Raw genomic sequence first — 24,112 nt, forward strand, 5'->3', positions numbered from 1 at the left:
GAATAGGGGACCGGACATCTAACCAACAAATTAATAAAATATGAACAGCCTGAATGTGACGAGTGCCAGTGTGTTTGAATTTAAACACAGAATGAATTTAAATATCACGTAAAGGTGCCTTTTTCTATTTGTTAGGAAAACGGCACTTGACTCTATCACAAGACCTTTCTCTATGGGCGATTGTCTTTCGAATACTTTTCGAATAAGACCCCTTTAGAATACTGCTTTATATAACTTTGAAAATTTAAAATCACAGTTAGAAGCTAATCTTTGGCATTTCTTATGGGTGGGGAGTAGATTAAACCAAGGCTGAAAGGAGTCAACTATGAGATGGAAAATATTGGTATGGTTGCCTGTCCTATCAATCTGGTAATCCATAAACATTCCCTAGAATTCTTATGACAAAATATACCATATGAAAAAATTTAATAAAACAGAATTTATGACAATGAACATGGCTTAACAAGTATCTATGGAGTAGGATGTCGAGCCCTTTGGGCATATGCCAAGAAGGGTAGATCTGGGCCATATGGTAGATTTATTTTTAGCTTTTGATGGTTCTAGAAACTGATTTTTCAGCCACTTTTCTTACTTCTTTTAAGAACTCTATCAGGTCTGTGTATCCTGTCTTCTGAATGGGTTGGTTTGGGGAGGGTTGTTTGTTTGTTTTGGTGTTTTTGATATTTTTTTTTAGTTCTTTATACTTTGGGGATATCAATCCTCGCCAGATGTATTAGTCAGAGATTCTCTCCTATCTGTGGGCTTCTTCTTCATGTGATTGTTTTTCTTTTAATTGTATAAGGTTCCGCTGATCCATTGTTAACCTTGACTCCCAATTCTTGAGCAATCGAGTGGTGGGCAGAAAGCCCTTCCCACACCTGGACCACGCGGGGCACAGCTCATGTCCTTTCCCACACTTGGACCACGCGGGGCACAGCTCCTTGCAGCGGTCTCCGTGTCTCAGGCCTCAGTTTCAGTCTCTGATCCACGGGAGGAACTGAAGAAAAGGAAGGAGGAAAGGATAGAATTATATGTTATTTTCAAAAATTAAAATATTTCAAAAATGGGATGTGCCTGGAAGATTGAGATAAAGCAGCAGCCATCTTCCGCTGACAGGCACTGCTTGGATAGCAGGGCAGGTGCAGGGCCGGCAGAATCCACATCGCCACTCAGGGCTACTCAAGGCCATGCTCGCCTTCCCGAGTGTTCCTGGTACTGCTCAGCAGAGATCCCAGGTCTGCAATGGATGCGCAACTGGGAATCCAAGCAGAGTTCCTGGTACTGCTCAGCGGAGATCCCAGCTCTGTGGATGGATGTGTGGCTGGGAATCCAAGCAGAGTTACTGGTACTGCTCAGCGGAGATCCCAGCTCTGTGGATGGATGAGCGGCTGGGAATCCAAGCAGGCCACAGTTTCTATTGACCTCCCTCCCAGCTCTCCTTTTGTTCTCACTGGGGTGGCTGGCCAGCTTTCAGATCAATAGGGCTCAACTGACCCTTTGCTTCGCCAGCATCTCATGATACACCAGGCTTAATTCTTGCAACAAACCCGTACACAAATATACATGAGCACACACAACTAAAAACAAATGTAAGTCTTTAAAAAGTGAAGAAAATCTTAAAGGGTCATCTCATTCCAGCATTAGACCAAGTACTTTCCCCATATATATCCTAACTTTATTAATTATGCTATCATTTCTTTTATCTTCATGATATCAATGTAAGGTTAGTATCGCAATCCCTGCTTTCAGCTAGGAAGACAAATCTGAAAGAGATGACCCAACATACCTAAGAGAATCTGGGTCAACGAGAAAGTCTGAGTGCTGCAAAGCATTTCTCTTCAGCAGCTGTCCCTACCCACCCACTTGGTGCACATACGCACACCCAGCAGAGAGGCTGCCACACGGGTGCAGTTGCAAGACCAGTAGGAAAGGAAATAGTTGGTGTAATGGCTAAGGAAATTCATCAAACAATGAGGTCAGTCTAGGCCACATTAGAAGCAGGAAAGAGCAGAAGTTAGTGACGCTCCACAAATTCTCATGACCGCACAAGGTAAGCACAGCTGCTAGCCTTCTTTCAGAGACTAGGAAGCAAAGAAAGTATAAAACTCCCAAGTGAGTAAATCTAAATGAAGCCAGTTTATAGGCATCCTCGCTCTTCAACATCGTAATGTATGAGCTTATGACTCAAAGTCAGTTTCTATTGCTGCAATAAAGCAGACCTGAGATAATCAAACAAAGAACGGGGTTACTTTAGTTCATAGTTTTGGAGATTAGCTATGATGGATGGGTATATTATTTGGGGGCCTGTTGGGCAACAGGGCATCATGATACATGGCAGAATAGAACTGACCACCTCATGGACAGGAAACAAAAGGAACAGTAAGAGTTAGGAGCTAGTGTCCAAAACCCAAAGGAGCTCCGACAAGGTCCCACTTCTCAAAAGTTCCACCCTCTTCCAATGGTGGCAGTAACCTTTGACAGGCTTTCAATATCCAGATCACAGGACTGAATCAATAAGAAGAGGAAGGGGAAACGATAGCAAAACTGAGAAGTCAAAGCTGGATTAGGACGAAGGGGAAAGACGACAGACAACATTCATGCAACCAAAACTATTTTCCGGTCACATGCTGTAGTTTGAACTCTATACAGATTGTGGAGATATTATAAAACTGTTTTCCAGTCATATGTTGTAGCTTTGATTCTATACAAAGGTATTACTCAGAGATATTGTGATTCTCTTTCTCATCCTCGTGCAGCTAACATTCCAAGAAGCTAGGCAGACATTAATCTGCAATTTTAATTTTAATGACTACTATATTATCAGCAATTTATTTCAAATGACTATATATAATGTGAGATGTTTGGGTGGGTATCTTAATTTGTACCCTGGAGGTGAGGTTAATAGGTGAATTACCATAATCAGAGAAAGGCAATATGTTCTGTGAGGTCGTTAGTTACGTTTTAAAGCTAATCAAAGCGCTCCACAGGCAGCTACTCTACACCCATCATTGCCTTCATATCAGACCAACAACAACGCTGGTAATTAGTGTAGTGGATGCTATAGATGATTTTTCTTTGGCCAAATAAATGATCTCATATTTGAATGGAATATCCAAAAGTATAGACATATAGACATATCTGTCCTTCCCTAAATAAACATGGGAGTCAGAAAGTCTAATAGCTTCATACCCTTTGGATGCATGCTTTAGTCTTAACATTTCTTCTGAATGGATATCCTAGCTTGATCCTGCTTAGAAGTTTAGCTGAATCCCACTGCCAAGATATGTATGTATCTGCCTCCACTGAGTCCTGTAATTAATAGCTTTACTTGGTGCATACAAAGACAGAAAGTCACAGAAGTAACAATACAGGCCTTAGGACAGTTTGTGATTATTTGGTGGTATCTGTTACACAGAAGTGAACTTTGCCTTCAGTATAATGCCCCTCCTGATGGTGAGTTCTGGGCTAAATATAATTACAAAGGACCAAAGTGGTTCGGTTCATTTTATAATAGCAATTTAATTTCAGATGTAAATGCCTCAGGAGCATTAGCAAGCAGGGTACTGTGGAAATGCATGGCTTCTAGTCCTGCCCTGGTCTTATGATTCACGATGAGAGTTGACCTAACAAAGTGATGGAAGTAAGATACACTGTGGGCCAAAGACCAACAAATCTTAGACTCTCTGAAGACAAAAGGCCACCTGTACATGCCCCGATTCAGCAGAGGTGGCATTGGCTAAGGCAAGAAGGTGCCAATTCACATGTAGGCTGGTAGGTGAAGATTTCATTAGCTGGAATTAGAACAGGACACGCAAACAAACGAACAGATGGATGATACACTCCAAAGAGAACTCCCTAGGAAAGAAGGCCGAGTTCAAACACACAACTTTTCCATTTGGAAACAAACCAAGACAAACCAAAAGGGTGATGTGTGTGGAAAAGAAGGTTGGTCTTCTTTAACTCAGATAAGCCTTCAACCCAAGTGAGGAAGAACTTTGCCCGCGGCTGATTTGCTCAGGCGTGTTATCTATGTAGCTGTGTTTTAGGTATAGCTTGCCGGCAGTGATGTGCTTGACCTAAGTGGCAGTTGGTGGGCTTCTTGGGGCATCGCTGTGCTTGGCAGTGCCAGTTTTTGTACCGATGCCCAATTAGCCCACAACTCCTCCATAGAAAACAAACCTCACCATTTGCATAATTGTTTCCTTCGCTGCTTCCTTTATAAAAAATAATGAGTCATTATGCCCATAATTAAAGCAAGTGAGAGCCCAGCTGACGAGAATCACATGAGAAGGTCGAGAGAAATTAGCATCAAGGCTGGTCTACTGTGCAGAAGGCCAATCCAATAGGCACTGTCTCCTGGGAGCCGACTCTCTCCGGCCTCCTCCTTTGGATTTTCACTGAGTTCAGGCTTCCTGGAGGAAAGATGTCATCCTGTCCTTCTCCCCAGCTGCTTTCTCCCTGGCTTCTAAATGATAAGTGTCTGACTTGATGTCTGAGCACTTCGCTACAGATCCTCTCACCTCCTTACCCTGAGTCGTTCTCCCAAAGAACCTGACCACAAGCAGTCGTAAAACACCAAAGTAAACGCGTGAGGCTCTTCAGTCCCAAGAAGGTTCGTGGTGAGAGTTACGGAGATGACTTCCTCTGTGCGGCTGGAGTGGGGTGGAAGTCAAGTGTCTTTCCCCCCAGTTATGTCTTATCTCTAAGCATTTGTTCTAAATTTTACTTACTTATTTAGTGTGTGTGTGTGTGTGTGTGTGAGAGAGAGAGAGAGAGAGAGAGAGAGAGAGAGAGAGAGAGACAGACAGACAGACAGACAGACATACAGACAGACAGAGACAGAGAGATGGATAGGGAGGGCACGGGTGCTGTATCACACATGTGAAAGTGTGATTTCTGCAGATTAAATAAAGTAGACTCATCAGGCTTGCATGGCAAACACCTTTACCAGCTGAACCAACTCCTCCACTCTAGACATTGACTTTATTTTTATAATATTTATTTATTGCTAGAAAGAGAGAGAATGTGTGTCTGACATGTGTCTGACGTGTGTGAGTACTGGTGACACATGCCACAACACAACTTTTAGGAGCCAATTCTCTCCTTTCACCGAGGTTTTAGGATTCGAATCCAGGTCTTCAGGTTTGTGTAGCAAGCACTTTTACTTACTCTCTGTGTGCGTTTTACCCTCTCTGTGCATTTTCTTCTAAAATCTTCTTTTAGAAGATTAGGTGCTAATGGATCCTTCTACCTGGTCATCTTACATACCTGGTTCATTTCTTCTCCCTCAGACTCAATGACCCAGATACTAGAGGGGGGGGGGGTCTGAGGAGCAGATGCTGTTTACAAACCGCAGTCTTAGGCCTCCACTCCAGACTTACGAATCCGAATAAATGTTTGAACAAGATCCCAGGCTATTGCTTTCCACTTCAGTGTGAGAAGCAGACATCTAGGGAACTCCTTCCGTTTGGCTTCCTCTCCTGTGGTCTCTGACCACCTCCTACTGCACAGCACTGGTTAAGAAATTCCTGCCCTAGAATTATGGGATGGCCTGGCACAACACCTGACCCAGGAGGGATAGGATCACAGATCACAGCAGCTTACCTGCCACAGCTCCTCCCAGAGAAGGAGCACCCTGCACACCTCACAGACTCCGTGGGGCTGTACTCAGAAGAGAGGGAATGACTGAGGACTTTGGGAAGCAGGGTTAGTGGAGACTGGGATGTTTCCTGCAGGTGGGTATGACCCAATCTTTTGAATAAATCTGCAAGCCATCATGGTCTGGAACAAAAGCAAACACTGCTCCTGACTTGGTTACAGGAGGGGTATTTGATTGGTGGGGTCTTAGCAACAAGAACCACATGGGGAAGAAAACTCACAGTTAGTTAGAATATCCACTCAGCCTCCTGTTTCACCAGAGGTCAAGGCCACATCCAGTACTGAACCTTAGCTGTAGGCCTTATGTCATGCGGCAAAGCCATGTTATAAAAATGCCACGACACAAAAGCACAGGCTTGTCTCTGGACTGAACTGGAATGTCTCATTCTTTACCTTTGATCTGTCCCTCACTCATTCTGTCCTCAGCATCTAACAAGTGACAGGTACAAAACAAATACGTATTGAGTTCATGAAAAAAAATAATACAGGCATGTGACTAGCAAGCATGTGTCTAGACTATGACAGATACTGAGTATTTACAGTCCCATCTCTGCTTTACCTTAGGCTTAGTCATATAATAGCCAGATCCAAATAAACAGACCAGCATAACCCAGGAACTGCCTTTAGTGTATAAAAGAATTTCGTCTGTGGTAAATGAACTATTTTATTCAGTAGGAAAAAATGTAAAATTTGATTGTTCAATAAAGGTTGGAAGACTTGGATTCTGCCAACATTATTTGAAGGCCTTGTACATGCCAAGCACTGCTAATTGCTCTCCCATACAAGATCTAATTTCCTCTCAACCCTAGGTAGCATTTGCTCTCATCCCCATCTGCCAGGAAACTGGAGAGGCTTTTGCCCAGTCAAAACTAGCCCTGCTTATTAGATCTGATCACGGCATTCACCAAGGTAACCCATGGTCTGCCGTGATAATACAGTGATAACCGGGCAGTGAGGTGGAGCCTTCATAGCAACAGAGGTATCAGTCACAATCTGGGAGATGCCGACAGTCAGAGAATGTTGAATTTGCTGGGCTAGCTAATAATGAGAACAGTGAGGAAGAGGGGCAGGTATAAAAAAAAATCCTTTGGAGTTGGTTTCCTAGGCTGATGCAGATAAAATCTGACAGTAACTAGAAGATCATTGGGGAAGCTGAGAATAGAAAGAGACAGTACAGGGTAGAGTAACCATCCATTTTTCTAGCCTACGTTCTATGTGATTCATTTAGACCATTCAGGGCCGTGCACCGGGACTGTATTTTTCAATCCCCAGAAGAACAATTCTCTTGCTGCCTCACGTTAGCAAAAGCATAGCAGAGTGGTTCAGGGTAAAGATTCTGACTTCTGCCTCTCAAAGATCAGATCTCAGAAAGCCCGCTTGCTTTCTGGCTAGGTATCTGGGCTGATTATTTAATTTATCTCTGCTTCAGTTTCCATCTGCAAAATACAGATAATAAGAGCATCTTCTATTCATAGCATTACGGGGATGGGATAAGTTAATAACCATGAATTACTTAGAACAGTGCCTGGGACAGAGTACACCACGGAATGAGAGGCAGTTATTATTATGAGTCAGGGTTATGCTTCTGACTTACACAAAAGGTCAATAAAATAGGGTGATCATGTGAGACTTATCCAAATGGACAGAGCAGTGTGGCTCAGAAACCATCCTTAGTATAGAAAAGGACTTCATCTATGGTGAAGGACATAAAAGTAGGGGATTGAGATAACTTGTTCTCATCACATCTTACCCTCGCCCTGGTGGCACCTTGAGGAATCACTGCAAAATCCCAGCCCATAATTAATAACAACCCCTTACCCCTAACAAGAGAAAAGAAAGATTAGCCATGTGTTCATCATGTCAGCGAGAGATTCAGTCTCAGAATCTCACGTCTGTGGCTGTGTGTTTCCATTTGATTTGTTTATTTGGGTTGTTCTTTGGTTTATTTTGAGACAGCATCTCCTTATATAGCCCTGGATGGCCTAAAACTCAAGATCATTCTGCCTCAGCCTCTTGAGTGTCGGAATTCAAATGTGTGTCACAGTGACTCATTCACAATCCCTTTGAAAGCCCCTTTCCTAGATTGTACCGCTGATACAATCCATTAGACCAAGCAGGATACAAGTAGCTCATTCTGATAAAGTAATAAGCAGTTTAGTGAAGGGGTTATTGATAAAACTATGAAAAACTAATAAGGATGAGAGCTGTCAATGAGAGGTCTTCTATCCTAGGAAGGTCTGAGGGAATTGATTCCTTGTCAGAAGGTAGGGAGATGGTCTCCTGGCAGATGAAGGTAGAGACTCTCAGATGGTCACCTAGCAGGATTGTGGCTTCCTGGCTGGGCACAACAATACCAATCTGAGGCTAGGGTCAGGGGAAAAGAGAGGAGACTTCACCTCTCTCAGGGTATCCCCACCCTCTGAACTTCTGGAAACCAGAAAGGAAATGACCCCAACTAATCTCACTGCTGTGAGTCAGCTTCCTTAAGGATGCAGGAGGAGGGAGAGGGAGGAGCCTGTGCCTCAGTAAGTAAACAGAAACCAAGAGGACCCTAGCCACACCCAGTAAGAAAGGAAGGAGTTAGCTGACGTAGATAAAAGCTAGAGGAGACACTATCTTGCTGAAGTTTCCTAAGGACCAGGGGCGTCTGTCTCAGATAAGACCAGACCCTGTGACATTGTTGAAGAGTTTTATTCATAGTTGTCGTGTTAATGATTCCCAACGTTAAAAGAAAAGACCACATGACTTACTTCTCATTTATATTATTAACCCCCCAAGTTACTTTAGAATGTTAAGACATATGACTATGTTTCCATGCAACCGGAGAACACGTTAAGTCAGTAGATTACTTATGCTTTGATTGTATATCCTGATTAGATGGTTCAGACGAGTGACAACTGGTAGAATTCCTGCTGTGTGACTTTGGGTTTGCCAGAAGTCTCTCCATCCTGTGAGGTTATTTTCTTCCACCAACCTTCCATAACTTGGTTATGGTTACTGACTCCACCCTGCTTCTTCGCTCCTCATCCCATTGGCCAACTGTGCACTCTGAGCTTCCATGTTATAGTAATTCTCTCTGAAATGTGCACACACACGCACACACACACACATTTCTCTGGAGAACCCTGACTAATCCATTCTGTGTCAAGATAATCACTGAAAATTAAAGACCAGAGGACATGTATTCAAGAATGCTCAGAAAGGCTGGGGGGTGTGGGAGAGTATAGACAGTCTTTTTAAATACCCACCTAACCCCAGGCAAGGAGGACACAAATATCTAACAGGTGGTAAGATAAGAATGAACATGGAAGCCTAACCTGAAGAAGGGGGAGAATAGAAATATTACCCCATCCTTTCCCACCTTCAGAAAACTACCAGTGAGATGGGCAGGGCATCACACCCTGATTGTTACCTGAGACAAGGTTTTAACTTTTGAATTGAGACTAAGATTTCAAAAATTGTTATTTTGGCATTATTATATAAAAATAAACAGGGGAAGGAAGTAATGAGTAAATTTTGCATTTATTTATGCATTTATCTATTGATTATTTATATGTGTGTGTGTGCCTGCTTGACTGTACGTGAATCCCATGCATGTAGCTGCCAGTGAGGCCAGAAACGGCATCAGGTCCCCTGGAGCTGGAGTTACAGAAGCTTGTGAGTTGCCAGTGTGAGTGGTGGGTACTGAACCCAGGTCCTTTGCTAGAGTAACAAGAGCTCTTGACCACTGAGCCATCTCTCTAGTCCCTCCATTGAGTATATTTTAAACTCATAATAGGAGACTTAAAAATTAATATAAACACACCCTAAGAGTCCTACTTGTTCAGAGTACCAATTAGGCAAGCATTACTTTTTATGATTAAAAGCACCAATATTAAATTTTTAATATCAAATTAATGAGTGTTTTCATATCTGTTGTAAATCCTAGCTGACTATATTATCTGTAATACTGCCTAACAATGTCTTTTATTTAAGAATTTATGCAATAAATATTTCCAATAATAAATTTGGCACCCTTACAAGCTTCATTTTTTCAGAGAAAAAAATATATATTAAAATTTACAACTAAAATAATATTACTTTTACTCTGACAAATATTGATTACTAGCCAACTCTATGCTCTCCACGCGCCGATAAGAACAAAGTGGATGCCGGGCCGTGGTGGCGCTCGCCTTTAATCCCAGCACTCGGGAGGCAGAGGCAGGAGGATCTCTGTGAGTTCGAGGCCAGCCTGGTCTACAAAAGCTAGTTCCAGGACAGGAACCAAAAAGCTACAGAGAAACCTTGTCTCGGAAAAAAAAAAAAAAAAGAACAAAGTGGATTTTGTTCTTGCCCTGGGTACTCACTGGCTGGTGAGCAGTTATTACACAAATTAACGTACAAACACAAATTTTAAGAAGCACTCACTAGAAAGAACAACAATTCAGAGCAATAATTTTGGCAGGCGTTTCTCTCGGGGCGTGACACTGAAGACGGCATGAAGGACTGGTAGAGATGAACTGGCGTAGGAGAAGCAAAGACGGCAAGAGAAAATGGGCCAAGAGAAAATTATGCTCCAAAGACAGGAAGTAGAAAGCTCTTGGAATGTTCAAGAAAACGTGCTGGGGTGTAAAGAGTAAAGAAACAGTAAGGTTCAGGAAGCTAGGGCAGCTCATAAAGGCCTTGACAATACACTCTCAGATCCTGTGCATAGGTATCGTACCACCAAAGGGTTTCAAGAAAAGACGAGGCACGGTGTGATGTCTCCGCACATTGCCCGGGGCGTTAAAAAAAATGGGCTAAAAGAGAGGAACAGGAGAGGAGCCCCCTAGACGGCTGCTGCAGTGGTGAGGGGAGAGAATGGCAGTTTAGTGGGGTGGGGAGGACTAGATTTATTTGATTTTGCGACAGATGGGCGGTGGTGAAAAGCTGAGGGTGGAGAGCAGTGAGGACAACCCCTAAAACGCAAAGGATTCTGGTTACCTTCCACTGGGACGCACCTCTCCACTCCCACACTCCAGCCTGCCGTTCATTTAACACCATGCTCTGCAAAGACGGCATGAGATAAAAGGCTTGCAGGGCTTAGCCAGAGAGGCACTGGCAGAGTGAACACAGAGTGTGGATATGGCATAAAAAAGCACCAACAAGGAACTCGACTGCTTGGCCTATGACAGATTGGCAAATCACAATCATAAGACCTAATGACAGCTCTTATCAAGCCAGTGTTTGTTGCTGTTGTTGTTTTTACTTCATAATAGCCTTACTATAAGAATTCATCATCTAAATATTAGCATAATATTAAATTTTAAGTAATATTGAGATGCTGATGACTCTAATTTATCATCCACCCCTGAAATACTAACGGAAGCATTTGTCTTAGAATCCCTGCGGACTCTGCTGTTTCTGCTTTTCTCACCGCAACACGGCCCCAATCCTCAAGGCCCCCACTGCCGGAAATGGCACTGAACTAGAAATCAGACAGAATTTCTTGGCAATGGGTTCCAAAGCATGTCAAGGAAACAACACTATAGCAGAAATAAACCTTAAATTATTGTTCTAAAAGAGGAAATAAAGAAGAAGAATGGCCACTGAGGGTAGAGCAGGGCCGCCGGGTTTAGCATTTATTAAGACGGCAGAGACCAGAGGGGCTATTTAAAAGGTGAACCAAGCTCCTAACATGCTGAGCTGCAGATGCCTGCCGTGTTGAGTGGGCCTGCCAAGTCAGCTGCTGTATACATGGATTTGAGCCTTAGAAGAGAGTCCGAAGGCATAGACAGACAAGAGGCCAGAGAACCTAAACTGTGAGAATACAAATGATGGTTCCAATTTTATGGAAGATATGCTACTAATGTAAGGGTGAACTGTATAGGAAGAACAGGGCACAGTCCTAAGGAAGCAGGATAAAAAGACAGAAAATTTGAGGGTCTGAGAAAAGGTCTTCTCCCATGAGTCCAATGGAAGCCCCTCACGAGCAAAGAATGATGAATTCCCACAGTGCTACAGGCCGTTCTCCTTTCCCAACTGTAAGGACTCTCTCAGAAACCCCATTCCGAGGGAAAGGACATGTACCAAAGCCTTTGTGCAACCCCAGGAGCTCTTAGTTTCACCTTATTGGATGGCAATCCCATCCAAGGCATCTCCAGAGCCACCTTTAATCTCAGTTATCAAGAGAGAGAAGAGAAAAGAGTTTCCTAGCAACATTTTGAGACGTAACCGAGAGCCACAAAATGGTCTACATGCCTTATGCTAAGACACTTGGTTGTGACCCTCCCCCATCGGTATCCCCACACTTGGGTATGTATACCTTCCTTTCTGCTACATCCCTTGGAAAGCCCATGCACACTTGGATGTGTCTTTCTTTTTGAGAGCCTTTCTCTCTCTCTCTCTCTCTCTCTCTCTCTCTCTCTCTCTCTCTCTCTCTCTCCTAACTTTCATACCTAACAGTCTATATTAAAATAATTTTAATGAAAATCCCATCCCTGTTCCATACTGGTTACTCCAGAAATTTTTTTCTGCATTGAAACCACAAATCCCAGTTTGACTTATGTCAAGGTCCCTTTAAAAAATTAGGGGAAATCCCTGGGCTGCTTATTTCTTGGTAATGTTGCAGGCAACAAATTATGTTAGACAATTTCTCAAGAGACCAAACTAAGTTTCGAGGAGCTGCCATAAGAACCCACCTTTGGGTACTGTCTATACCCAGACCTCCAACTATTACCTCCTTGAATGTTGGCGAGGGACTGGAGGTCCTATGTTTAGACACAAACAAACAAACAAAAAGTCTCATTACTAAACTCTCATCATTAAAATCTTTAGCCAGACATGCAAACCTTTAGATTCTCAAAAGCAATTTTGGTTTAGAATAATTTCAGCTTAGAGTAGGCTCTAAGGTCGAGAGGGTGATCTAGACGGCTTTGACTGGATGCAGGGGAATTGACAAAATAAAGGAGAAAGTATCAGCTCAAAATTCCCTAATTTCCTGTTGAAAAAGGATCAATTCATTTCTTAAAAAAAGGCTTTAGCCTCTTTAAGGGCAAGCAAATGGAAAGTGGCATTCATTACATTAGTGAGCTGGCAACGATTTAAATATATTGTTCAAACACTGAGTTTAATTGTTAGGCAGCATATAGGTCTTTCATATGTCGGAGACTTATGTGCATTGTTTATATAAAATAAAACAGTATTTTTTCATATTTTAAATTCCTTATTTAATGATTTTGTTTTTTATTTCCCTCTCATACAATACGTTCAGTACAGTACAGCAGTTTTCCCTCACTCCATCCCTCCCAGTGCCGCCATCCACCTCCCCCCCCCCCAGATTTTGCAGGTGGATTTGGGGCAGGTGGGACTTGGAGGAAAACAAAGAAAAGAGATAGACAGACACACTAACTTAAATCTAGGAAGTTTTTATTGTTCTAGTTTCAGGAATGAGTAGATGGAGATTTTGATGATTCTCATCAATCAAGCTCTCTAAAATATTTATTCAGTGAAGTTATGCCATGTTTTTCTCCTGTCGGCCCAGTGACTGTGTCAACACACCCCCACCCGATGCCCCACCCTCCCCTGACTCCACCTCTTCTGCATGTAACTATAAGTGCTCTCATTACATAACCAAAGTACAAGTCCCCATCCCTTGTTATAGTGTGGGAAGTAATTATCCTCAAAAGAACCACATATTAAAGGCTCAGTCCCCAACCTGTGGTGTCATAAGGAAGTGCAGGTATATTTAAGAGATGGAGTCAAGTGATAGGAATTTTTATCAAGAGATTTGTAGTCACTTTCCTGTAGAGAAATGGGACCAATGGGAAATGAGTATGTTTCATAGTGGAGAATTGAATGGATTGGCTTGTAGGATAGGGGCTCGGTAACTCAACAATGACAGTCTACATGCTGCAAAGAAAGAGAGCCAGGAAGAGAATGGGAAATCCCGCGATGGAGAAAAGGGGATGCCCCAGCAGTCTGGATCCAGCACTGAAAGCCTACGCGTTTCCCTGGAGAATCACTACTGTTAAATCCCTGTTGAAAGGCTATAAGGAGCTGGAGTCCGATGGCAGCAGAGGCCAGAGCAGCAATACATGCACTCGGAGAGAAGGGGCTCGCAGCCAGAAGCACATGACCTTCTTCTGATTTCCCATCTGGTCCACCAGGACAGGGGCAGGTGACAAGCACTTCCAAGCTCCACTCCCAATGCACTGTCTTACACGTCAACGCTCTCTGGAAACACCCTCACAGATGGAGCCGAGTTCCACCAGACTTCAGCCTCTCTTAATCCAGTCCCGCTGATGCCAGGATCAACTATCACACAGGAAGGCTGCCCTTGAGAAGGGTGTTGAGATTTCAGCTACTGATTTCTCACTTCTGCTTCTTGGCTGTTGTAAGGAGATCTTCTTCCTTTACCATACGCTCCTACCATGATGAACTGCTTTGCCACAGGCCCAAAGGCGACGAGGCCAAGTGACGACAGGGTGAGACTTTTAACATCACGAGGCACCAACTTTCATCTGGTTCACCTTGTCCCAGTGATAGAAATCTAACAACTGACATTTTATATCCAGATATCTAAAGTGGCCAGATAAAATAAGAGATGTTAACTTAAATAATTTTCTCCTTGCCAAATTAATTCTATTGGTCTGTTTAACTCAATTGATTCAATTGCAGGTAAATGTGTTAGCAGGTCTTAACAGAGGGACATTGTGTCTCACCAGAAAGCAGCTTTCACGTTTTTCTGAATGAAAACAAAAGGCAAAGTCTCCCATCTATTCCTGATTTTCCCAGACTTGAGTTTGCGTTTGTTTTTCCAGCCCACAGTCTTAGCCTTCTGCTGTATTACATGCTACGGATACTTCCTAAGACCGGCCAGCCCACCCACTCTGGGTCTCCTGAATTTTTAGCAATTTATAATCATGTTGCAATTATCCTGATATAGAACAGGTCTTCATTATTTATTGAAGCCAGTTATTTATGGAGCAATTTCTTGAACATCGATGTCACCTTCAAAATATTAAATGATGATTGTGGCGTCTTTCCACCAGTGGCAATCTGTGCTAGATGCAAAGCCGTTCGTTCAAAGTCAAGGCCCTACCATTCATCAAGTCCCCAAGTGGCTGCCTCCTTCTGTGTTCACTCTCCTACATCATCTCTTGACTGATCTGTTTTTTCAACTCTTCAATAAATGGCAATGAAAAATGAGGACAATGATCTTGGGGAAAGAGAGAAACACTGACTCCTCAGAAATGCTATCACAAGATGGTGGTCTATAACTCATCATTAGTTGTGTGATTGATATTGTCTCTTCAAACTTGTTGTGCAATGCTTAAATGTATGTATGTAGATGAATATATATATCTTTTTATTGCTTCTAATTGATTATGACTTTTGTAAGATAAAAACTGTAAACAGAGACTGTGTTTCTGTTTTCTGACCACCCAGACCCAAATTATCACACAGAAACCATATTAATTACAACACTGTTTGGCCAATGGTTCGGATATATTTCTAGCTAGCTCTTACATCTTAAATTAACCCATCTCTATTATTTTATATTTTACCACAAGGCTAATGGTTTGTTACCTCTTGTTTCTTGGTTGGCTACATGGTATCTTCCTGACTCCACCTTCTTTCCTTCTCTATCTCTGTTTGGATTTCCTGCCTTTCTATATTACGCCCTACCATAGTCCAAAGCAGCTTATTTATTAACCAATGGTAATAAAACACATTCACAGCATACAGAAAGGATGACTTTTCCTTCTGCATAATTTTAGTGTTCATCACCCATCATCATAATAGATACTCAGTAAACATTTGGTAAGCAAATAATTTCCCCTATTATTTCAATAAGAGAAATCCTATGGGCAGATGTCTCTTAATTTAATTCTTTTAGGCTGTGTTATAATTATCATGGGAAACAACCTATAGAAGTGCCTAGCACAGCACCTGACTCATTGGTCTGGTTTGTTTTAGTGTCCCTCACTTTGGGGGCACTAACGTACTCCCACAGAGGTTAGAAACAAGAGTTACTTTAAAGTTATTGGTTGTCAAGCAAAAGTAACAGAGAACATCCTTTCCAAAATACTTTATGAATTCCAAAATTAATACCCCAAAAGCCCATTCTTTTATTGACCATTTTCCATTCCTCTTTTTGCCTCCCATGTACAAAATATATACCACACATACAAAGAAAAAAGAAAGGAAGAAAGAAAAGGAGAGAGGGAGTAAGGAAGGAGGAAGAGAGGAAAGAAGAAAGGGAGGGAGGGAGGGAGGGAGGGAGGGAAGAAAATTGCCTCACTCCTTTGGAAGCTTGTATTGTGCCCTCTGGTACCATAAAAGCTAGTCTTCACAGAAGGAGGATTCTGGTCAGGTACAGCTCAGGAACCATTGGGTCCTGCTTCTGAAGTGCATGAAGCCTTCAGCAATAGGAACTTACCTTCTATCTCTGGGGGATAACCAAGGGCAACACCAAAGGGCTGTATGATTTGAGAATCTCTTCACAACTCTAACAAAGAACCCAAAAGAGGGCTTCTCATATCTGGTATGGGGCTTTTGTTAGGTGGGTCTCTGGCTCTTGGAGGGAGCATTGTCAGCCCAGGTGAGAAAAGTTCATTAAAACTATATAGACACGTTATACATGGAATTTCATGTATTTATAGGGTGGACTTTTCTTGTAAATTTCTAATAGTGTGATAATTTGGGTCTTTTTTTTTTCAGATCTTCTTACTGATATTTTACCCACCTTCCTCCTCCTGTATTTACCTCCCTCTCCCTTCCCTAAAGAAGCTCCTCTTTTCCGCTTTCCCTATCAGATCACTGGCATCCTGCTCTTCCCCTTTACCCAGCTGTGACACCTGTGACCCACACCAATGACTAGCACAGCATGATAACTCTAAGGGTGCGGTAGTGGCATGCATACATTGGCAACAACTGAACTCTCTTGATTTGACTTTAGACCCACTTAAGAAGAAGGGAATTATGGGTGGTACTGGAAACCTGGCTGACTACTCAGTGCTAGTGCAGCCATGGTGACTGGAGGGAAATCTACAACCTCTAATTTACTAACCTAGCATAAACCCTAACAGCAATCTATGAACACTTACCCTTACACCCACAGGTAAGTGTAGTCTTCAACCTTCATCAAGGAAACTTCTCCTTGCAACCAATAGAGACCACTACAGGAAACCACAGCCAATCAAAATGTGGAGTTGCAGAGCCCAGTCCCAATGGACACATCTATAAAACATTCCCACCCCTGTGGTTTAGGGAATGTTGTAGGAAGACAGGAGATACAAAGATAGTAAGAGTGGGGGGAATCAGGGAGTTTGCTATGAGGTTGTGTCTTCTAGTAACATCAGAAACTACACCTACAAAGTCTTACCAACATGACTTCCCAAATGTGAGCTGAACAAGGATGCCAAACTGGATAGGGAAAAGCCCATGAGGTCTTAACCCTTAACAAAGAACCATAACTGTAAGACACAAGGAAAGCCAGGAAAGTAAAAAGTGTTATTACTCAGGGAAGAACACACTAATTTGTTGTCTAGTACCAAATGGTCAGGCCTGAAAATATACATAAAAGTAACATTATACAGACTTAACTATAGGCGGAGGCTGCTTGCTTGTTTCCTGGCCACCCAGACCTGAAATAATCACACAGAAACTATATTCATCGCAACACTGCTCAGCTTATTAGCATAGGCTTCTTATTAACTAACTTTTACATCTTAAATTAACCAATTTCTATTATTTTATGTATTACCATGAGGCTCGTGGTTAGCGGGTAAGGTTCCAGCATCTGTCTGTCTCCTTCAGCAGCTACATGGTGTCTCTCTAACTCTGCCTCCTATCTTACTCTGTGTCTATGAGGTTGTCCTTTTCATTACACCCCTTAATAAATCAGTTTTTATATGTCTGTGAGTTCACACTTTACACGTCTGTCAGGTATTTACTTGATTAACAATGGGGTGGGGTGGGCAGCTCCCTGGAAGAATTACTATCCCAGGGCAGGTGGTCCGAGATGATAAGAGAAAGCAAACTGAGCAAGCCATGGGGAGCAAGCCAGTAAGCAGGGTTCCTCCACGACCTCTGCTTCAGTTCCTGCTTCCATGTTCCCGCCTTGAGCTCTGCTCTGAAATCCTGTCAGGCTAGCCTACAGCTAGAAACTGAAAGAAACCATTTCCCCTGTACTTGCTTTTGGTCATGGTGTTTTATCTCTCTGACCGAAAGCTTAACTAAGACAAAATGGACCCAGAAAGAGCAGGACTTGTTAAAAAAAAAAAAAAAAAGTGCAGAATGCACCTGCTCTTCCAAAAACAAAGTCAGCAGGTCGGAGGAAAGAACAGCCAGTTGTCTTTCTTAACAAGCTCTGAGGCTTTTGTTCAGTGATCAGTTAAACAAACGGCAGGGATAACACTACTTCACAAGATAAAAGGTGAACAGGCTAGTCTAGTTTCCCTTCTGCTGCTGTGACATAAAAACCCTTTGACCAAAACCAATTTAGGAGAAGAAAGGATTTTATTCCGCTTTATACTTATCATTGAGGGAGGTCAGGCCAGGAACTCAGTGCAGGAACTGGGAGGCAGAATTGCTTTCTATTCCAGGTAGCATTACCTCCAATTGGAGAAGTCAGTGGTGCCAAGGAAGCAGAGTGGGAGTCAAGGGGATGCTGCTTGCTCACTGGTTTGTTTACAGGTTTATTCTGAGCTTGCTTTCTTCCGTGGTCCAGGACCACTTTGCCTAGGGATGGTATCACTGGCAGTAGGCCTAGCTCACTCTCTTATCAAACCAATTAAGATCAAAAAAATCCTTCACAGGTGTGCCCTCAGGCCAACTTCTTCAAAGATATGCCCACAGGCCAATCTCATTCAGAAACTATCTCCATAGAGGCTGTCCTCTCCGATGACCCTAGGCTATGTCACGTTGACAACTGAAGCTAACTAGATCCTCCAACCCTTGCCAGCTTGACACACAAGGACTTCACTTTAAACCACAGCCCTCCAGTTCTCCCCATGCTGATACCACAGGAAACAAAACATAACTTGAAAAGTGTCCCAGTCTGAAATATTCCACCACTTCAAACTTTGACTCTGGACTGCCATAAAAAGCAAAACAAATTACATAATTTCTTATTCTAAAAGGGAAGAACCAGGGTATATAGGAACAAGATCAAAACAAAACCAAATCCTATAGCTCCATCCAATATCTGGAACTCATCTGTGACGTTCTGTGCTCCAAGAGCTTGGGAAACCTCCCTGCTCCAGCTGGGCTATACAGAGTACACTCAGTTTGTCTCACAGTCTCGGGCCAGCTCTACACCTACCACTACCCTTGGAGGTCATCCCATGGCCCTGGCATCTCCACTATGTGGGGGTCTTCACTCCAATTTCACCAATTGGCCTCTCCTGTCCTTTGTTTGGGGACTCGGAATTACTGTCTGGGTCCCTTCGGTCTTGCATCTTTCACTGCTTTAAAACCAGTATTCTTCCGGGACTACTGCACATGGCCTAGTCTGACTGCCAGCTTGGGAGGCAGTCTTGGGCCCGCTAAATTGACAATGCACTGATCCTGAGGAAATATTTTGTTTGAAACATGTCGTCACCATGAAGCTCACAAGATTTTGTTTCAGTGGAGCTGATTCTTTAGTCCAAGCTTCAGCAGCAGCTACAGGTTATTTTTTTTACAATATTTTAAATTAAAATAGTTGTATCATTCCCCCTCCCTCTTCTCTCTTAAGCTGCTCCCATACCCTTTTGTCAAACAATAGCATGGAGCCACAATGGTTGTGAGACCAACTCATTAGGTTCGCTCTAACAGGGCTGTGCCTGCAGGTAGAACCAGAATGCACATCTGCAGGAAACACACATGATTTCTACAGTCAATACTGCTAACGTGACAATAGTATAGACTCATAGACTGGTGTTTATAAATCGTCTTTAGGAACAGGTACACAGCTTAAACATGTTAAAATATTTTAGATTATTTCAGTTCTTGAGAACTGTAGACCCATGTGCTACTCTGTTCTGGGATGCTCCCTAGAGTTAGACAGCCCCAGCCAGCAGGACCCGTCCTGCTCAGGTAGATCACTTACACCCAACTGCTTAGTCTCAGTGTTGCTTTTGAGTGAATCTCAATGAAGATATGCACGTTATAAAAATTATTATGCCATTGATCACAGCTGTGGTTTGGGATTTTTCAATGGGTTTTACTCGTTGTCATTGTGTAAGGAGGGTGAGGAGGTGATGTGTGTGTTGGTGTACACAGTCGTGATTGTGCATGAGGAGGTCAGAGGACAACTTTCAGGAGTTGGTTCTTTCTTTCCACTGTGGGTTCTGGAGATCAAACTCAGAATTAAATTAGTCTTGTGTAGCAAGCACTTTCTCCTGCTAAGCTGGCTCTCCAGCCTTGATTTGGGATCTAAAAAGAAAGTTAGTGTTTAAAACACAACTCAATGATAAAGTGCTTGCCTACATGTGCAGGGCCCTGGACTTGATACCCAAGGTTGAGAACAAAGAGAAGGGAAGAATGAGGGAGGGGAGAGAGTGAGTTTCCTGTGAAGGAGACAGTAGCATGTTATTAATCTTCAGGTAGCAATGCTGTCTCATGCAATATACATTATTATTATTATTTTCCCCTAACCCTTCGTTGGTCTGAGAGTATTAACTAGAGTCATTCCCTTATCCACAATCCCCTCTTAGCTTTAATTTCTTTAATTTCTTTAATTTCTTCCTTTAAACAGTAGTTCTTCACAGAATGTCTTTTAATGCTGCCAACAGATGGAAGCAGACAATGAGAGCCTGCAGGTGAGTCTGCAGGTCTGGGCTTTTATTTACACTTTCTCCCTGTGCATTCATGCCAACTCCATACATCCTGTCCTCAGGACCCAAGAGCCATGATCACCTAACCCACCATAATGCTTACCTCCAAACTTCTCTAACCTGTGTGTCAGAAGAGTTATCCACGAGCTAGGGAAAGCCCAGACAAAGTCACACAATACTGAATGATACCTGCAGAGGCAGTGCAAACCTTTTAGGATTCATTTCACAAGTTAGGACCTCTCTGAAGTTGTCAGTGAGCATGGCTATCTTCATTCAGAGTTACATAAATTCTTCATAAGAAATAGGAAAAAGACTGGTTCTCCTTTTTATTATTACTATTAAGATGGAGGACTATATTAGGAAAGGAAAGGAGAATTCTGCAGGATCTATCAGGTACATCTGGAGAATGCTGCTTGCAGTTGCCTGGGATGCAGACCTTGCTGCTGCTGCTGCTGCTGCTGCTGCTGCTGCTGCTGCTGCTATTGCTGCTGCTATTTGGTCTGGGAAGAAGCAGGTGGCTTTCAAGAAGCCTTTCCCTACATTTCATTTGCTCGCAACAAAAGCCCCAAAGCTCTGGTTTTAGGCTGCTGCTCCCACCACTAAGCTACTTAATCCACTTGCCTTTGAGGTTGAAGTTCAAATGAGGGCCACTCCAAAGTCAACCTAACCCCGTCCCAGGATGTTCATGAGGCCCCTGGCCTCAGGGGTTTTCAGTCTCGGAGGGAGCCTGTCCAGTGCCAAGGACCAGTTACTCGCTTTTATCTGATGTTTGTAAGCCTCCGTGAGCATAAGGACAGGAATTTAGTCAGCTCCTTCTGGAGGTCAGTTATGCTTATGCCTGAGCAGAGCTGGGCTGAAGTCAAATGAGCAAATGGCCCCAGATACACTCCCCAGGGTGGCTACATTCCTTCCTCAGACTCAGGGGTTCTCCTGCTCACAGCCTGAGATACAAGTATGTTATAACTCAATTAGAAGGGAAGAAATATGCCAGAACTTTCCCCAAACATTCCCCCTTTGGAGCTGACAGGCTTGGGGGTCCAGTAACTGACAGCTAACACTAAATTCTCAGCATATGCCAAATACTTTAGAATGCTTACGTCCTGTGGCACATTGACTAGAGAAACGGGTCTCATCCCGTGGGCTCTTCTTACAGAGGGATGGTGACACTTTCCTTATTGGGAGGTAGGGTTTGTAATCTGCTTTTCCTTCAATGATAATAGGTCTCTCTGCCTGCTTTAACCAATACCACGACAGAAGCAAGGCCCATGCGACTTCTCAGGCTGGTTCCTAAAAGTGCTGTGTCTTCCACACCATCATATTAGAACAATGGTTCTCGGGACACAGTTCTCATGTTGTGAGGAAGCCCAGGTCACACACAGAGGCCAGGCTGAGGTGTTCCAAACAAAGGCCCACCTATAATCAAGATGATCCCAGCCTTAGGGTGTGGGGTTGGGTTGTGGAGCCACCATTCTTTCGAGAACATGGTACCCATCAACTTAAAATCAGCGTTAGCCTCTAGCTCAGTCCCTTCCTTCTGTGCGAGACTCGACAATTACAATCCTCTGGGGAAACAAGCGCCTGTTCCTTCCCACACCTGCAATGCTAGAAGCTGTTGCTGCTGCAGACAGCCCGAGCGTCATTCACCTCGTGTCCGTTGTGTCTTCCCTGATCTCATTACTCATCCCATCCGAGCACTGACCACATCTCCAGAAAACAACCATCTCTCGAGTGCTTGAACAACCTGCTGTAAAATCTGGAGCCGAGAGAAAGATTGTATGATTACATAGCGCTTCTGCCAACAGCGGCCACCTGGGGTACCTGAAGTGAGCCTCCACACTGAAGGTGGGAAAAGGACAGTATAATGGGGTCACCAATCACAGGGTGACCCTTAATGCACCATCTGGGAAGTGCAGGATTTTACCAGATCTAACCGAAAACATCGCACCTGACTACTTAATCAGGGAGCTGCCCAGGTGAGCGGGGAGGCTGATGTTACAGCCCTGTAGTGCAGAACGACTGTCGTTTTTTATGACAAGCCGCATGGATCGAGGAACACCAGAAACAGGAACAAGGTCCATAAAAACCAAGTTTAAGAATTTGTGAGGGAAATCTGCAGCCTGCCTTGCAGGGAGAGCCAGCTGAGATCAGCGGGGCACTGGGGGAGACACATATAGCCTAGCCTGCCAAAGAATAATAAATTACTCCTGACCTCAGAAGTTAAAGTAATGATTCTCCCAAGTGTGTTTAGTGCCTGTCTGATCCCTCTCGACATTGCAATGAATTCCACAGCGCTGGAAGGAAAATCCATGAGGACTGAAATAAATAAAAATGGAATTACTGAGTCTCAGACTCATTCGACTGCTGTGAAAATGGAAATCCGGACGTCACTCTACTCCTTCTGCTTCTGTCTAGGGTCTTCTAATGGTTGGGATTCTTTTCTTCCTACTTAGCCTTAGAAGCCTGCCCTGTCCGTAAGAAAGCCCTCTCCCAGAATCAAGAATCCCCATCTTCTGGCACCCAAGCATCTGGGGATGATGCCATATGAACATCACTTCACATAAAGGCCTCTCAGAAGTTGTCTATGAGACTCTGTATGCTACATTCTATACCTCTTTAGTTAGACTTGTATTTTCATCTTCTTATCTAATAGCCCTTCATGTACAAATGCCTCTTCCCTCCCAATACTCTGATTCCGCAGCCTTCTGAGCTATTTCTCCCTTTCTCCTCTACACGCTCCTCACATAGTCTTCTCAGTTAGAATATACAGGTACCCTAGGGAGGCAGGAGGCGTGCCTTTGAGTACTCCACCTCCTAACTGACAGTTGGGAAAGTCTTTCAGTTTTCCAGAACTCAGTAAGTCCACAAATGGCCATGGGGCAGATGCCATGTGCCAAACTATGATAGAAACCAAGCTAAACTCATAAATGCAAGCACTTGCTTCATCCAGCAGCCGTCTGCCTTCTCAGTAAGTCAGTCTCTGGGGTTTAATATAGGGACCAAAGCTCTGCTATTCTGGGCCGCTCACATTGGACAGGTGATCACTTGTGTCTCCAGCCACGTTGTTCAGTAATGGAAATCAGCAGCCATGAATCCCCTTTGTGGTACATGGATGATGTCTACAATTGTTCTGTCTGCTCAACAGCTGGAATACTAGTCCCCTGGAGGGATTCCCTCCCAGACTCATGGTTCAGATGCTCCTCCACTTACAGTAAAGCAATTGGATGTTGAAATTTCATGGAGTCAAAAATGCACCAAATACACCTAACCCACAGAACATTATCATTTGGCAATCTAAGATAAGAACAAGCTCAGTGTGAGAGAATATAGTATACTACATGTCATTCGCGTGAGGAGATGCAACTGAAGCCCAGTATCTCCTGACGATGCACTGCTTTTACACCGGTATAAAAAGGGCATGAATGGCGCCATTGCAAACCCAGAACTGTCTGTGTCCAGCAGAACGCTCTTCTGACCATATCCTGCAGGCAGCACCCACCTGGGGAGGAAATCCCTGACATCCATCTCTCTCTCACCACAAACAGAACAGAAGGGGCTCTACCAAGATATGTGTCATTCTTTGTAGATCTCCAAGCCTCTTCAAATATAAAACAGGGATTGCTGAAATCAAACCTTATCTTCGTAACTGTGTTCCTGAACTCTAAATGTGGAAA

The 24,112-nt window shown here is 43.4% G+C and overlaps 1 long non-coding RNA gene across 1 annotated transcript in view; it reads right to left on the bottom strand.

Moving 5' to 3' along the window:
* Positions 1-486: 486 nt before the first annotated feature.
* Positions 487-24,112, bottom strand: part of LOC126506608 (uncharacterized) — a 127,586-nt gene continuing 103,960 nt past the window's right edge. Inside the window, exon 3 of the long non-coding RNA XR_007593269.1 lies at positions 487-997. This is a non-coding gene — a long non-coding RNA (uncharacterized lncRNA). The remainder of the gene's footprint in view (positions 998-24,112) is intronic.

This window comes from Alexandromys fortis, unplaced genomic scaffold (assembly GCF_014885135.2).
Source record: "Alexandromys fortis isolate MF-2015 unplaced genomic scaffold, M_Fortis_MF-2015_v1.1 scaffold_0, whole genome shotgun sequence".
NCBI lineage: Eukaryota > Metazoa > Chordata > Mammalia > Rodentia > Cricetidae > Alexandromys > Alexandromys fortis.